This window comes from Wolffia australiana, chromosome 3 (assembly GCF_029677425.1).
Source record: "Wolffia australiana isolate 7733 chromosome 3, ASM2967742v1".
In the NCBI taxonomy this organism is placed as follows: Eukaryota; Viridiplantae; Streptophyta; class Magnoliopsida; order Alismatales; family Araceae; genus Wolffia; species Wolffia australiana.
The window spans coordinates 6,913,028-6,926,872 of NC_135837.1; positions in this window are offsets into that span (position 1 = coordinate 6,913,028).

Below are 13,845 nucleotides of genomic sequence, written 5' to 3' on the forward strand. Positions count from 1 at the left end.
GATAAACAACTTAACTGCAAAATTGAATATCTACAGTCAGATTGGGGAGGTGAATTCCAATCTCTTAATTATTATTTAAAACAAAAGGGGATTATTCATAGGATTTATTGTCCTTATACACCAGAAAAAAATGGTACAGCAGAAAGAAAACATCGTCATATAATAGAAACTTCTCTTGCACTGGTAAAGCCTGCTCACATACCAAAATATTATTGGGATGAAGCTGTTGCTACATCTGGCTTCTTATTAACCATATGATTACCCCAGTTCTTATTAACCATATGAAGTTCTGTTCGAAAAACTGCTTGACTATACTTTCTTAAGAACTTTTGGTTGTCTTTGCTATCCATATTTGATATCTTATGCTCACAATAAGCTTGAAGACATCAGAAATATTTATTGGAATACAGTTCAATGCATGTTGGATACATGTGTCTTTCTCTCCAGATAGGTAAGCTCTATATCTCATGCCACGTAGTATTCTATGATTTTTTTCCTTTCCTATTGAATAGACAAAACTACACAAAAGGAGTTTGGGGACCTTACCAAAAATCTGATACAATACATCATATAGTTTCTTTTCCCACTTCTAGAAACATTTTATCAGATATTACATCTACTCCTGATTCACACTTAGCAAATGGTCATACTAAGAATCAATTGTGTTCTGGATCCATCACAATCTTAACGTATTATCATCATCTCTGATTAAAAATGTATGCAAAGATCATCCTGATGTTCTTTTTAATAAATTCCCTGAGCTTACCTCAACCTTTGACCAAACCGCTGAACCAGACATTGGCTTGAAGGTTAAGGCCCTTCAAGAGATCTATCAACAAGGAACAACAGATATCCAACATCAAGATTCTGTTATTCCTAAAGAGTTATTTGTTTTCTCAAATAAGTATTCAATTCCTCAGCCTTTAAGTATTAAAAAAGCTAATATATCTGAATCTACTTCTTTTACGATTACATCAAAAAATGAGAACTGGATGCAAGTGATGACCTCTGAATATATTGTGCTCATTCAAAACAAAACTTGTATCTAAATCCACATGATCCCAACTGATGGCGAGGACGCCAACACATTGCCGTCGAACGCGTCACCACGATCAACCGGAGTCAACACGCCTGCTATGGACCTGATGACGAAGTCAACCGAAGCCAACCCGCCACGGTCAATCAGAGTCAACACCAAAGTCAACACACCGCAACCGTCGACTAGCACGTCTCCACCCGCGCATGTCCCTACGCGCGTCATGACATGACGCCAAAGGCAGATCCACAACTGCCCTTTGGCGTGACACGGCACACATCTTTACTTTCTCGTCAATTTCTCTTTCCTCCAAGGCCTATATATTGGCCATTGTTTTCAAGAAACAGTAGGCAATCATAATTTTTTCAAGAATTGAGTTTTGTTTAACTCTTCTTAGAGGACTGCTCAGCCTCCCCTATCCCTCTTAACCCTAGCCGTCGCTGCCGTCGCCGCCGTCGCCGCCGCCGCCGCCGCCACTGCCGCCACCGCCGCCTCACGACGTCGGCCTTCCATCCTCTCTCCTTCCTCTCTTGCCATCCTCTCTCTCTCTTACTCTCTCTCTTTCTCTCTCTCCCTCTCACCCTCTCTCTCGCCCAAGGCCGCCCAGGCAGCCCCGCCAGGGCTGCCCAGGCCGCCCCAGCCAAGGCCGTCCAAGGCCGCCCAGGCCGCCCCAGCCAAGGCCGCCCAGGCAGCCCCGCCAGGGCCGCCCAGGCCGCCCCAGCCAAGACCGCCGAAGGCTGCCCAGGCAGCCTCGCAAGGGCCACCCAGGCAGCCCCAGCCAAGGCCGCCAGGGCTGCCCAGGCAGCCCATCCAAGGTCGCCAAGGGCCGCCCCTGGCCGCCCGCCCCGGACGCTGCGTGCCTATCATCCACGCTTCGGACGCATTCAAAGCTTCATACAACAGGGCATACCGTTTAGGTTTCGGGGCGTTGCCCCGAACCCCTCAAGGGGGCCACTCCCCCCTTGACCCCCCCGCCAACTGACCGCGCAGTTGGATCCGTGACACCCTGTCGTAGTGCACGTCAGTCGTCCCGCCAACGACGCCCACGCCCAAGCACTCTGGCCTTTGAGCAACCAGGTTGAGTCTCAACCAGGGCCATTCAACGCCCGGAACGTCCAGATCCCATCGTCCAGTGGGCCTCACAACGTCCGGATTCATCCAGCCGCGTCACGATCAGAATTTCCCCCATCCTCTTCACGCACTACAGTGTAGAGGTACGCCTGAACTCTCTGGTGTCGAAGTGTTCTCCGTTCAGTATTTTCTCGAGAAGTTTCCACCGCCGTCAGACTTAGATTTGGTTTGGATTCTCTACCTCTTCTCTCTTCTTCTCGAGTGTTTTTTCGCGACGCGAATTTGTCATATTGATTTCGGTGCTTGGCATCGTCGCTGTGGGGGAAGACAGTACTCCCGCCCTCGATAAGGGTCGGAGCTGCACCACCAGATTTTCATCGGTTTTAAAGTCCGAATCTGACCGTGTGATTTTTGTGGCTGTTTTATCCCTCAAATATCCGCTCCATCCTTAGCCGTCCACCTTATCGTAGTCAGCTCATCTATCCCATCGTCCCGTCCTTCATCATCTATCCCATAGTCGTACACCCCGTAGTTGTCCTACGTCACCAACTTTCATATAATAGGTTGCAAGTGGGTTTATAAATTTAAATATAAACCCACTGGTGACATATAAACAACAAGAGGATATAAACAACAAGAGGGGTTGGATTTTAATGAATGTTTAATCCTGTCATTAAACATGCTACTATTTGTTTCATGCTTTCCTTCGCAGTTAGTGAAATTTCTAATTGAAAAATTCATCAACTTGATGTATCTAACGCTTTTCTTCATGGTGATTTATATGAAAAATCTTTTATGGGACAACCACCTGGTTTTAAGGATAAACAATTTCCTCATCATGTATGTTGATAAAAAAAATCCTGGTATGGTTTGAAACCTGGTTTACAAAACTTACTTCTCATTTACAAAAACTTGGTCTTGCAAGTTCAAAGACTTGCACTTCATTATTTTTCAATCTGAAACCTGATCCTCTTTAGATTTTGATATATGTCGATGATATTCTTATTATGGGTCCCAATGATCTGAATATTTTAAATCTCGTTAAACACTTGCATTCTGATTTTTGCAATTACAGATCTCGGACCTGCACATTATATTATAGGAATTGAATTTATTAGGCATCATGATGGATATTTATAAACCCAATCAAAATACATTAACTCTATCCTTCAAAGAACCAATATGGAAAATTCTAAACCTGCATCTACTCCTTGTATTTCTTCTGAACATGTTGACTCTAGTGATCCACTTACTGATGGCACTATATACAGACAAACTGTCGGTGCACTCCAATATATTACTTACACGTCTTGACATTGCTTTTGTTGTCAACTGAGCTTGTCAAAAAATCCACTCACCAACATTTGGTGATTAGAAATTCCTTAAACATTTACTTAGATACTTAAAAGGCACCATTTTCCATGGTCTGTTTATTTACAAGGATTCATGTTTTTCTTTATTTGCAGACTGGGCAGGGATAAAATTGATCAAAGAATAACCAGTGCATTTCTCATATACATAGGTAAAATCTCATTTCTTGGAGTTCTAAGAAGCAACCAACGGTTGCACGATCAAGTACAAAGGCAGAATACAAAGCCCTTGCTAACTGTGCCTCAAAGATCTTTTGGGTTAGTCTCTTCTTGAAGAAATCAACATCGAACAACATCATGCTCCAATTCTCTGGTGTGACAACATTGGAGCAACTTACCTCGCGGAAAATCCAATTTTTCATGCTAAAGCTAAACACAAAATAGACTTTCATTTTGTTTGTGAACAGATTGCTTCCAATAATATAACGGTAAAGTTCATCAGAGGTGACAAACAACTAGCGGATGCCCTGCCAAAGCCCCTCCATAGAGGAAGATTTTGCTTCTTTAACTCAAGCTTAATGTTCGGGACTGGCTGTCGCATTTGATGGGAGGTAAAGAGGAGTCAACAACTCACGGAGCTGATGTGGCCAAATAGGAACCTTAATCAAGATTATTTAGTAATAAATGGACGCATATAACTATACTCCTTAGAGATTTGATTATTTGGATTCAATATAAGTTCCAACATAGATAGGATTCAACATAGATTGTGTTAAAAATATATAGGAATCAACAATCAGGATTAGATCTGTTGTAGCCATTATAAACCATTATAACAGCTACAATTTAATTAGAAAGAATTAAATATACATAGGAATCGACAGTAATGATTAGATTTGGTGTAGCCGTTATAAACCATTATAACCGCTTTGATTATAACAAATAATATACGTTACAATCATATATTATAAATAGAAACTTTGTGAAAATCTTTGGTATGAAATATAACGATCTTAAAATCTCTTTGGAGTGTTCTCTCTCTCTCTCTCTCCTTTTCTTCTTCCTTCTTCTTCTATTACTTCTTGATCGTTGAAGAGCGGACAAACACTTTCACCTCTCTCTCTCCGTCTATCTATCCATTGCTCCCACTCCCCTTCTCTCTCCCTCTCTATCTCCATCGCTCCCCCTCCCCTCTCTTTCCCTCTCTCTCTCTCGATCTCCATTTACTTCGTCATCCATTTGTCTGTTATCCGTTCCATTTTCTGTAATGGATGAGTAACAAAACATTGACTAATGATGGACTTGTGACAATGATGAAACCATGACGAATGACAAAACAGACGAAATAAAATTCTCTAGATGACTAAACAGAAGTTTGTTCAGTCCCGTTCTATCCGTTCAAAAACATCATTCATTTTTGTCCAACAGCTCTATCTATTTCCACGACCACGGCTACCTTTCCCAGCAAGCGGCCCTGGCTGAAACGATGTTCCTTCCTGCCACTGCAATCAAGGCATCTTGCTATCCTTGTCCCAGTTGTGGGCGCTGATTCTTCCCCTCGAAAGGACTGGACGTTCGGGCGCCTTCCCCAACCATCTCCGCTTCTACCTGTCGGGACGCCCTTGTGTCCTGCTTTGATTGCAACTCAATTTCGATCGTCCAAGTCCAAAGGTCACATTCCTTTTCCCTTTTATTTTGCAGCATTATTACATTTTCTAGTGCCATCCTCATCTATATCACTACCCCGAGAGATTTTCTACGTGTTATAGGCTTAGCAATCGTATTTGAGTTGGAATTTTCTTCAAAGTTGTCGGATCGGCTTGTCACGTGGCGACAGTTGTTGACGCTCATGGACGATGAACACTCTCCACACCATCGGCCTTTGAGCCGAACACTCGGGTCATCGAGAGCCTGCCCGTGCTCTGACCCCTTGTGCCACCACCTGTATTTTTGCCTCGGATCACTCAGACCCCATGGTACTTCTCCTTGAATTTACTAAACAAACGCATCATTAGATCACCTTGCATCTCACTCTCTAGTATGTTCCCTATGGTGTGACATGAGCCGTGCGATCATAGCCTGTCGTAATACATTACCTAGATTGTATTTTAAGCTTTCTTTATTGTTTATTTATTTTTTATTTTTTATTTTGACTTAATCGGTGTAGAAATTGAAATTTATAATAAAATAATAGCACTTGGAAGCCGATGAAACAAATATAAAAAGGGCATGTTATGTGGTTGAGAAGAAGAACCCTTTTACATTTTTAATTATTGTATTTTGAGTTTACTCATATTTTGTGCATTCAGGTTCATGCGTGAAATAGTAAGATGGAGGGATTTATTATATAAAATTTTATAATTTTACAACTTAATGCATCAATCTAATTTTGGGTTCAAAACGTTTAAAAAACTGGTTCAATATTATAACCCTTTCTTTTGCTGTGTAAATAGGTTCAAATAGAGGATCCTGAATTTGTTTTTATGGTAATAACAATGATTTTATATAATATGTGGATGATTCCAAAGTTTTGAGGATATTTGGAAGGAGACCGAAACAGACATGAAACTTAAAGGGTTGGCATAGTATAATATTGGGATGGAGTGATGAGTGAACCCCTACTTCATCACCAGCTTCTATGAGCCAATTCTACTTATATCTCTTGTCTTACCACTAGCTGACTCTTATTCAGGGATATGGATATTCCTTTCATGAAATGATAAATCATTTAGTTCCAGCTCTTGAGAAACTTAAATACATATCAGAAACCTATATATTCTTCATCACTTTTCCTTTGATTACCTTTTATAATTTCACCCCTTGTTGCTTATTCATATATGAACCCATGTTTTCTTAATTTTCCTTGGTTAGGTATGAGACACTTTAGTCCTATATATACTCTATCCTTTATCTACATATCTTCAATCTATTTCTGATTTTCTTGCTACCCATGAGGTTTTCTATTTGATCAAAACCTGCAAGGTTTTTAATGACAAACACTTTCATTTCTTTGTTTTTCACTTACTTTCTAATAAAATAAGGCAAACAATAATAAAACAAAAACCAAATAAATAACTAAAATAGAAAATAAAATTTGGGGTTTCATTTTTTGGAAGAAAATTTAATTATTTTTTACTGTTATTATTATGATCCTTTGCTTAGGTGAACACATGCGTATATCATAAAATGCCCTCATCTCTCGCTACACACTCCGGGTATATTCAGCATATTCATCTATGTGTGAGATTAAGCAAACTAAGTACTATTTAGTCATATGTTACATGTTTCATATCCTAATAATTTATTTGAAGGGTAGTTCCATCTTTACATGTCCCATGAATCCGTTCTCTCAAATCTATAAATAGATCCCCATCTATGAAATAAAACGAGCCTTGGATTTTTTTTCTATTAGAATAAGTAGGGCGAGTTCCCAGTTCATAAGATTTTTTTGATCTGCTCTTGAGTTTAGGAAGTGAACGATTGAAAGGGTACCCATCTGATCAAAACTTGTGCAGAGAAAGCTCCACTCAGCCTTTTTGGCATGTGACATTGAGGATAAGGTAATCATCAATTGGTTTCAGACTCATTTCTTTGTCCGTTTTCATATGTTATCAGCCTTGAGCATAACCCAAGTTTTTTACCAACGTGCACACCACCATAGACTCTGCAGCTACTCAGTACATACCGACGTCCATATCCACTTCTACAAGTTTCAGGAAGACCGTACCCCTCACCCTACTCTGCCTCTCATAAACTTATATCTGCCACCATATGTGGCAGAAGTCTGCAATGACAAAACCTCAATGTTCCACTCACTTTAAGAACGCCCCAGATACCATCATGTTCCTTGTTGGCCAGCCCCACTGGATTGGTGGCTAAGGTAACTCAAGTATATTAAATTATTATTTCTCAGTCATAACTTCCAGAAAATTCTATAAATTATTTTATAAATTTTCAAAAAATAGATTAAAGGAAACCAATATTTTCCCACCGTCCTATAGTAATTTTGATTAGTTTAGTCTAGCTGATTTTGTTAAATTAAATTTAATCCCAAAAATAATAAAAAATTTAAAAATAAAAATAAAGTTAAGTTTCAATTTTTTCAATACTTTCTAACTGTAGATTTCGCCCTTACTCTACAATTGTAAGGATAATTATCAATATTTAAAAAAAAACCAGAAACCTTAAACAATGTAGCTATGCATAATTTTTGGTTTATCAAGTTACAATTATTTTGGACTAATCATCATAATACATTAATAATAGCAAAAAATTATAAGAAAATAGGGTCCTATATAATTTTATTCCTATTTGTAACTTTAGAATTAAGTATATATCCTCAATAAAAATTAGTGTGATTGAGTTTTGAACTTAAATATTGCTGTATTACTTTATTACTGCCTCCTCTTGCATATTTTACTCTCTGAAAATATTTGAATATCCTAATAAACAGTTTGAAATATTTTATTTTCATATAACTTCCCATTTTTTATATTTAATGGTTCTGGAGGATAGATTAAAAATGTGAAACTTATTTACGAGGGGGAAATGATATAAATCAACATACATTCAAACCAAAATAATAGTTGATAGTAACATTAAATGGGGAATAAATTATGCTCGCAGAATCATTTTTCGGATGTTCCTCCTAAGCTATTCATGTGTGATGGGGGACCAACGCGTCAACCCCATGATGGAACGGGTCCAACTGCACTGAGCCGCTCGTGCTGATGCTCGCAATCCTGACTTCAAGTATTCGGCTTAAAATTGCTCGTAAGTTTTCTATATTATTTTTGTTGTATTTTTCACTTCGTTGGACAATCGGACTGGGCCATTACCTGTTGGGCCTCATCTGTTAATCTTTGTTTTCTCATTGTAATGCTTGTCTAGGGGGGACTTCCTCTCGCGATGGTTTCTCCCCCTAGGATCGTCTGCTTGGCATCCCTCCTCCCTATATAAGGGGATGCCATGCTCAAGTGAGGTAGGATTTTGAAATTTCAAAGGTTGAAAGTTTCCTTCTTGTTGTCTTAGAGAGAGTTAGATAGCAGTTAGATTTCTAGAGAGTCGAGAACGTGAGCCTTTGTCGTCGTCTTTGCCCCACGTCGAGATCACTCCGTGGATCGCCTCACTGCTGACCAGTCTCCTCTACGCCCCAGCTTTCTTGGAAGAATCTCGATTCAAGAAACTGAATTCTTGACAGTTCTCAACCAAGAATCATCAAGAATCGACCATCTAGTTGACTCTTGAAGGAATCCCAATTATCGCCGCCGCTGCCGCCCGCGCACGCCGCCATCCGTGCGCCGTAACCGTCGGCGTCCGTCGCGTCCCATCATGCACCTCGCCCGCCGCGCACCGCGCTCTGCTTGTGCGCCGCCCTAGTCTGCCACCACCACCGCCCACGCGCGTCGTCTCCTCGTCTGCTGCTGCACACCACGCCTACCATATGCCGTGCACCGCTGCCCACTGCGTACCATGCCCACCGCATGCTGTGCCCCGCTGCACACTGCATTCCGCCGTGCTCCGCGGCCCCGTTTGCGCGCCTCCTTGTCCGTGCGCGCTGCCCTGACGTGCGCTGTGCCAGCTGCTACCAGGATCCTTGCTGCGGACCATGTAATGTGCTCTGCTTTCCTGCCCTCGATCACTAGTGATCCGCTGGTTGACTCTTGCCAGGTTCTACCTCATTCTCCCTTCTTATTTCAGCATTGTTACGTCCTACACTGTCGTCTTCCACTATCATTTCCTCTGCCGAATTATTTGAAAACTGATTGAATAGGATAGCCTTCGCTTGTGGAGATGTAGGGCTTTCATTGCGTTAGAAGATTAAATTTCCTGAGATAAAAGTGTGATCAATTTCGAGCCATCAAACACTTCTTACGTCTTAGGTATTTTAGTGGTACTGAGGGTCTTGATTTTATTACTAGTGGTAGCAAAGGGTCATTGAGGATTTACTGGATTGTTCACTTGGTCTGATTGTTCACTTGGTCTGAGGGTCTTAGGTATTTTAGTGGTACTGAGGGTCTTGATTTTATTACTAGTGGTAGCAAAGGGTCATTGAGGATTTACTGGATTGTTCACTTGGTCTGATTGTTCACTTGGTCTGAGGGTCTTAGGTATTTTAGTGGTACTGAGGGTCTTGATTTTATTACTAGTGATAGCAAAGGGTCATTGGCATATCTGATAGCTCATTAAAGCGTTTTTTTCAAATATCATCACATTCTCATAAATACCGCTTTGGTATAACACCATTGTTACTGTGTTGTAATACAAGCCGATGATTCCGGCGCCTCCTTGTATTACATCAATGTGTTTGTCACATGAGAATAATATTGAAAAGATGGACTATTTAAATGAATATAATTGATATATGGATCCAGAGACGCAAAATATTCATCATATAAGCAACATCCATCATATATGCAAAATATCCATCATGTAAACAATATCCATCATATACGCAAAATATCGATTAAATACACAAATTATTATAAATTTATTTTCATGAACACCTTTCCTATTTTTGGTGTTTTTCCTTGCCAAGCAGGATAAAAGCAGGATAATACAAGCCGATGATTCCGGCGCCTCCTTGTATTACATCAATGTGTTTGTCACATGAGAATAATATTGAAAAGATGGACTATTTAAATGAATATAATTGATATATGGATCCAGAGACGCAAAATATTCATCATATAAGCAAAATCCATCATATATGCAAAATATCCATCATGTAAACAATATCCATCATATACGCAAAATATCGATTAAATACACAAATTATTATAAATTTATTTTCATGAACACCTTTCCTATTTTTGATGTTTTTCCTTGCCAAGCAGGATAAAAACTGGATGGTCAAGTGAACACAAGAGCTTTTATTGTTATGGATTTAGAAATTTCTAATTTTACTCATTTTTGTACCCCTTTGACTATTTCTCATGACCACAAAACATTTAAGGAAATTATTCAGCTATAGAAACCTTTGATGGTTAACCCTTAACATTAAAAGTTTCACTGCAAACGTTCCTATGGCACTGTAACATTTTGAAGGTATGAATTTGCTTGAACATAATTCTGAATTTGTTCAATTGTTATGATGTTTAAGTAGAAGCAGCACTTTATAGGTGATTCGAATTCAAAAGTAGCTCTCATTTGATTTTGTCACGGTTAATTTGCTGATTATAGCACCGAAGTCCAGCACTATTATTTCAGGTGACAATACTAAATAACATAAAAGATTAACAAATGCGAAGAAATGAAACGAAGGAGGTCAACGTAAATTTCATTATCAATATACTTGTTTTAACATTATCATTATTCAATAGAACTCGTATCTTATATTTCAAGATTGAGAATCTGTTATGTTGATATCGTTTTATCGACAATGATGTCGAAAAACTCGATGGCTTCTACACAAATACACAACAAAGACTTATAATTTTAATAATTTGTAGCTTAAGGGAAAAGTAGGAAATTGAAGCCAAGTCGCCCTTGACCCAAGAGTTGAAAACATATTGAGGGCAGGAAAATAACAAAAAATTCTTTAGGATCCCTCCTTCATGTAGGATGCATCATGTTTTAGTTACAGCTAATATACGAATGATCAGAATGTAACGCCTGCATTAGCTGCCGCAGTTGGAATGCTGAGCATTTGGCCTGCCCTGGAAGCTATCAGCAAGGGCAAAGAGCTATGAGCCAAGTTCGTTGGGAGAAGTTAAATGAGGGCCAAAATAATCATAGACCTTTTGCCTAGAAATTAATGAATTTTATATTTGATCAGGTATCAAGTTCTCTAATCATCCAGACCTAGTAGAGTGAATTCGGAGTTCAGCTCCTGGCTTGCATTGCGGTCATTTTATCATGTCAAACTTTCCTTATACAGTAAACATTTCATGGCGTGCGTAACGATGCCATGATATGACATAAAGTATAAATTAGCTCAAAATGAATTTGGAATATGTTAAACTGTTTGCAGGAAGAATAGTGAAACCCTAATTTTTTTGTAGTTTGGTCTACTTTCCGAAAAAGATGAACACTAAAAATTCAAGACATCCACAAAGCCAACACAGTAGAAGATGAGAGGTAAAAGCAACCAGGAAAATCCTTTGTATCAATCCTATCTTGAGGTTTGACTATGTTTTTATAGCTCGTCAGTTTTGTATAATTATTTACGATGAAATACGACGACAACACTAGGAAATGATGTAGCATTTAATGTGATGTGAGTCTGAGATGAAAATGTTGGCGAATAAGGAAATGTTGTTTATTGTGGTATCTTGGAGACATTGTTTCAACATCCAGGTCAGGTTCAGTGAATTTGGACTCCAGCTCCTTGCTTGCTAGCCTTTAGGTCATACATCTCCCTCTTTCTTTCTCTTTCTCTCTCTCCTTCTCGTTCTCTATCCATCTCTCTCTCTTTCTCTTTCTCTCTCTCTCCCCTTCTCGTTCTCTCTCCATCTCTCTGTCTCCTTCTCGTTCTCTCTCCATCTCTCTCTCTCGTCCTCTCTCTCTCTCTCCCTTTCATTCTCTCTCTCCCTCTCTCTCTCCCTCTCATTCTCTCTCTCCCTCTCGTTATCTCTCTCTTTTTTGCTCTCTCTCTCATTCTCGCCCTCTCTCTCTCCCTCTCATTCTCTCTCTCTCTCTCACTCTCTCTTCCTCCCTCTCGTTCTGTCCTCCTATTCACTGTTACCATTTGAATCTTCTTGTCAACGTTACCTCCATTAATTCCTGTCATAAGCATGCGTTATCACAAATACCTTTATATTTCTCCTCAGACATAAACAAGCGCAGGTTAACTAAAATATCAGGGAGGGAAAGGAAGAGGAGAAATAGAGAGAGATATGGTGATATATTGAGTGAGAAAGAGAGATAGACAGGTGGAAAGAGAGAGAGCCATGGAGAAATATAGAGTGAAAGAGAGAGAGAGAGAGAGAGAGAGAGAGAGAGAGAGAGAGAGAGAGAGAGAGAGAGAGAGAGAGAGAGAGAGAGAGAGAGAGAGAGAGAGAGAGAGAGAGAGAGAGAGAGAGAGAGAGAGAGAGAGATGGAGATAGCTAGAGTAAAAAAGAGAGATATACAGGGAGAAAGGGAAATTGACATAGGGATAGATAAGAGTGACAAATAGAGATGGACAGGCAGAAAGAGAGAGATACATGGAGAGATATGAAAGTGACAAAGACACATAAACACGGAAAATAGTGATAGACATGGAAAGAGATAGAGTCTATCTAAAAGATAGTCAGGGAGATATATGAAGAGAGAGATATAGCCAGTGAGGAGGAAAGAGAGTCACACATAGAGGGAGAAAGAGAAATAGAGAGAAAGAGGTAAAACGGCAGATATAATGAGAAAGAGTGGAAGAGAGTGTTGGGGTTTGTCAGCCCCCCCACCGCGGGAACGCGGGAGAGGGGGGGCTTGACTGGTCAAACCGCCAATAAGGGAGGGACACACGGGAATCGAGGTTGCCCCCTCCCCTCTTGTCCTTTTGTGAGAAATGGCCCATTTGGGGTCCATTTCTCTATTATTTAAAGGGGTGTTCAGCCCCCTTGAACCCTAATCTGTTTTAGCAGCCGTAAAGTGTTTTCCTTATTTATTATTCTTGTCTCTTCCTCTCTTCTCCTCTCTCTCTCTCTACCTTGTTTTGTCTTCATCACTCCTTGGTGGTTACTCCATTGGCTTGGGAGTAGGAGTTGCTCCACTGCACCACACGAGAAGCCAGTGCCCTGCACCGAGAGCCTTGCACGTTGATGTCACGCTGGTGACGTAAAGAGGTTCTTGTTATATGTCTCTATACGCCGACACATTTATCTCGTCCGAGTTGATTCCCCATTTCTACCGTAGCATCTTGGGTCGTTGTTTTCTTAAATGAGTTTCAACAAGTGGTTTAGAAGCTAGACAGTTCGTCGAACTTTATCCTCTAGCAGCAGCGCGTGTGTGATCTGTTAATCCAGTAGGATTTGACGATGACCTTGGATAGGGCGAAGCCAGACAATGTTATGGCAGCTGATTGGCACAAGTATCAACAGAAGGCCGCGAGCACCATTCGGTCGTGTTTATCTGATAGTGCTCTTTATCATGTTCTCAGCGGCAAGGATTCCGTAGCGATGAGAAATAAGTTGGCGAAGCCCTTTGCATCAAAGTCTATGATGACCAAGTTGGCATTGAAGAGAAGATTGTTCAGGCTGCGTATGCCTGAAGGTGCTAATTTATCTCTTTATACTGATTGTTTTAATCAGTTGATTACAGATCTGATGAATATTGAGGAGGTATTTTCCGACGAGAACAAAGTGATATTTCTGCTTGTTTCTCTTCCCGAGTCGTATGATCACCTTGTGACGACCTTGTTTCATGGAAGCAAAGCGCTAGGCCTTGAGGAGGTTACTACAACCTTGATGGATTATTATCAGAGGAAGAAAGGAGCTGATGATACCAATG